Here is a 3,821-nt window from a genome sequence, read left to right as displayed (position 1 = left end):
GTTGTGGCCATAAGGTTGGTATTCTGAATGGCTTGTTCCATCTCCACTTGCTTCGCACTGCATTACTGAGTGAACCTGTGAAGAACTAAAAAAACCATCAATCTTTTTATTTAAGAGTTCTACCTGATTAGAGAGTATGGTGACCAAATCAACATTATAAACGCCGGCTGTTTTCGTTGGCTTTGTCCTCATGACTTGCCACTGATAGTTATTCAGTGACATTTCCTCTATAAACTCATAGTCATCTTCAGATGTTTTATTATTGATGGTTCTGCCAGCAGCTGCGTCAACCATTTGTCGAGTCGAAGGATTCAGGCCATTATGGAACGTTTGAACCTGTAGCCAAAGCGGTAACCCATGGTGAGGGCACCGTCTCAAAAGGTCTTTGTATCTCTCCCATGCATCGTAGAGTGTTTCTAAATCCATCTCTACAAAAGAAGAGATATGATTACGTAATTTAGTCGTTTTAGCCGGCGAAAAACATTTTAGTAAAAATTTTTCGTTCATTTGTTCCCAAGTAGTAATTGACCCTCGTGGTAACGAGTTCGACCCTCTTGCATCAATACACAACCCAGCCCTTGTAAGGACGCATCACTGTAAATAACAAACTCTTTACTGGATTTAGGCTGCACTAACACTGGAGCTTCCGTCAAAAGCATTTTCAGTTGGTTGAAACTTTTCTGGCACTTTTCTGACCATTCGAACTTAATATCTTTCTGAAGTAGCTTCGTCATTGGTGTAACTATCATCGAGAAACCTTTTACAAACCGTCTATAGTATCCAGCAAGTCCCAAAAACCTCCGAACTTCAGTAATATTTCTCGGAGGCTTCCAATCAAGTAGGTTGAAATTTTGCTCGGATCAACTCGAATACCCGATGCGGATACTACATGTCCCAAAAAGTTAACTTCTCTTAACCAGAACTCACATTTACTGAACTTAGCATATAACTGTTTATCCCATAAAATCTGCAACACTAATCTCAGGTGCTCAGCATGTTCGTTTTCATCTTGCGAATAGACCAAAATGTCGTCGATAAACACAACTACAAACCGATCTAAATACGGTCTGAAGATCCGATTCATCAAGTCCATAAATACCGCAGGGGCATTAGTGAGCCCAAACGGCATCACTAAGAACTCGTAATGACCATATCTCGTTTTGAAAGCAGTTTTAGGTATGTCTGAGTCTCGAACTCGTAACTGATAATAACCCGATCTCAAATCTATCTTTGAAAACACTGAAGCTCCCTTCAGTTGATCAAACAAATCATCAATACGCGGTAACGGATATTTATTCTTTACTGTTACTTTATTCAACTGACGATAGTTAATGCACAATCTCATGGTTCCGTCCTTCTTTTTCACAAACAATACTGGTGCACCCCAAGGTGAGAAACTCGGTCGAGCAAAACCTCTATCCGTCAATTCTTGCAACTGGGTTTTCAATTCCTTCAATTCCGTTGGTGCCATACGATACGGAGTTATCGAAATTGGTGTGGTACCAGGTACTAGTTCGATGCCGAATTCTACCTCACGAACATGTGGTAACCCTGGCAATTCCTCAGGAAAAACATTTGGATACTCGCAAACCACTGATGCTGATTCAAGCTTCTTTTCTGATTCTTTACTATCAAGTACGTATGCAAGATATGCCTCACACCCCTTTTTGACATATTTCTGAGCCAACATCAAGGATATAACTGCTGGTAACCCGTTCATATCAGTAGACTCAACTCGGATTATCTCATCATTTGCACATCTCAAATCAATAGTCTTTCTTTTGCAATTCACAACTGCGTCATGGACAGTCAACCAATCCATACCGAGAATAACATCAAATTCATTAAACGGTAGAAGCATCAAATCAGCTGGAAAATAGGAACATCGGATTATCAGGGGACATTTCCTGCACACTTTGCCGACTAACACATATTGACCCAAGGGATTTGACACTCGGATTACAAACTCAGTAGACTCAACAGGTAGAGTCTTACTGGATGCTAAAGTCTCACATACATATGAATAAGTAAAACCAGGGTCAATCAAAGCAATCACATCAGTATCAAAGAGAGTAAAAGTACCCGTAATAACATCAGGCGAAGAAGCATCCTCGCGTGCGCGTATAGCATAAGCTCTAGCAGGAGCACGAGCCTCGGATCTGGTTGTAGCATCTCTAGACCCTCTCTGACCGCCACTAGCATTCCCTGAATTCCTAGGTGGTCTACCTCGTGCTGTAATACTCGGTTTCCCACTCTAGTTCACATTTTGCTCAGATAACCTCGGGCAGTCTTTAATAAAATGGTCGGCTGACCCGCATTTATAACAGGAGCGGTCATGAAATCTACAACTCCTCGAATGCTATTTACCATAATACTTGCACTTTGTCCTGTCCCGACGATCATTTCTAACACTGGCAACTGAAGTGGCTCGTGTACTCACAGGGGGTCGATCGTGGTCTTGTCTGGAAAAACCTGAAATATTCTTTGATCGGCCAGAATCATCTCGAAATTTCTTCGATGATTGCTGAAAAGACTTTCCTGAAGATCTTTTACGAAATTCTCCAGCTTCGACATCAGCTTTCCTTTTTTCTTTACTAAGTTCTTCGGCTTTGCAAGCTAGCTCGACAAGTACTACGAACTCTCGTATTTCAAGAATGCCAACAAACATCTTTATATCTTCATTCAGCCCTTCTTCAAAACGTTTACACATAATAGTCTCAGACGATACACATTCCCGAGCATATCTACTGAGTCTGACAAACTTCCGTTCATAATCAGTAACTGACATGGAACCCTGTTTAAGCTCAAGAAATTCTTTTCGTTTCTGATCAATGAACCTCTGACTGATATATTTTTTGTGGAATTCAGTTTGGAAGAACTCCCACGTCACCCGTTCTCTGGGTACAACAGAAACCAAGGTGTTCCACCAATAGTAAGTAGAATCACGTAGCAAGGATATAACACATTTCAGGCATTCATCGGATGTGCAAGATAGTTCATCAAGTACCCAAATAGTGTTGTCCAACCAAAATTCAGCTTGCTCGGCATCATCACTATCTGTAGCTTTAAATTCATTAGCCCCGTGCTTTCTGATTCTGTCAACCGGAGGCTTATTTAACCTTGTCTGATCACTTACCGGAGGTATTGTAGGTGCAGGGGGCATATTATTTGGGAGTGGGGGTTGTGGAACAGCCGTATTAGTTCGAATGTATTGGTTGAACCAATCATCCATCACACTATAAAAAGCCTGTCTAGCCTCATCATTCTGATCGCTTGCAATAGGTTGAGAGTCTATCGGCGCTGTCCCATGTGCGGGAGCAGGCGCTACACTCTCAACATCATCAGCTACTACTCGATTGGGATCGGGATCCATTACTATACGAAAACACATTTTTAACTGTCAGAAATTGTCACACTATCATTTAACACTATATGGCATGTATAGCTAGACTCATGCACGCTACGTTAGTCCTAGAATCGACTAAACCGTAGCTCTGATACCAATAAAATGTAACACCCCTAACCTGAATCCGAACACCAGATTAAGGCTAAGAGGTATTACCGAACTAAACATTTAATTATCTCATTCACAATGTCAATAAACATAAATAGAGATCGAGCTGAAATACATACTGATATTTAAGTTATACGCCATTTTCGTATGGCCAAAATATTTACAATTTCAAAACATAGTTATCATCAGCCTAACCTATACATGCCATATTGAGTCCAAAATATAACTATACCAAAAAGATCGATAGTGTGATGAGCTGCTGACGATCCCCGAGTCGGTGGCCAAAATCAGCAATCTATAAAACAGA

The 3,821-nt window shown here is 40.9% G+C and overlaps 1 non-coding gene across 1 annotated transcript; it reads left to right on the top strand.

Moving 5' to 3' along the window:
- The first annotated feature begins 352 nt into the window (after positions 1-352).
- On the top strand, positions 353-459 carry LOC121210688 (small nucleolar RNA R71). Its single transcript, XR_005905802.1, has one exon. It is a non-coding gene; the product is annotated as a small nucleolar RNA R71 (small nucleolar RNA).
- Positions 460-3,821: the final 3,362 nt, after the last annotated feature.

This window comes from Gossypium hirsutum, chromosome A11 (assembly GCF_007990345.1).
Source record: "Gossypium hirsutum isolate 1008001.06 chromosome A11, Gossypium_hirsutum_v2.1, whole genome shotgun sequence".
In the NCBI taxonomy this organism is placed as follows: Eukaryota; Viridiplantae; Streptophyta; class Magnoliopsida; order Malvales; family Malvaceae; genus Gossypium; species Gossypium hirsutum.
This window is presented reverse-complemented; position numbering and strand designations above follow the sequence as displayed.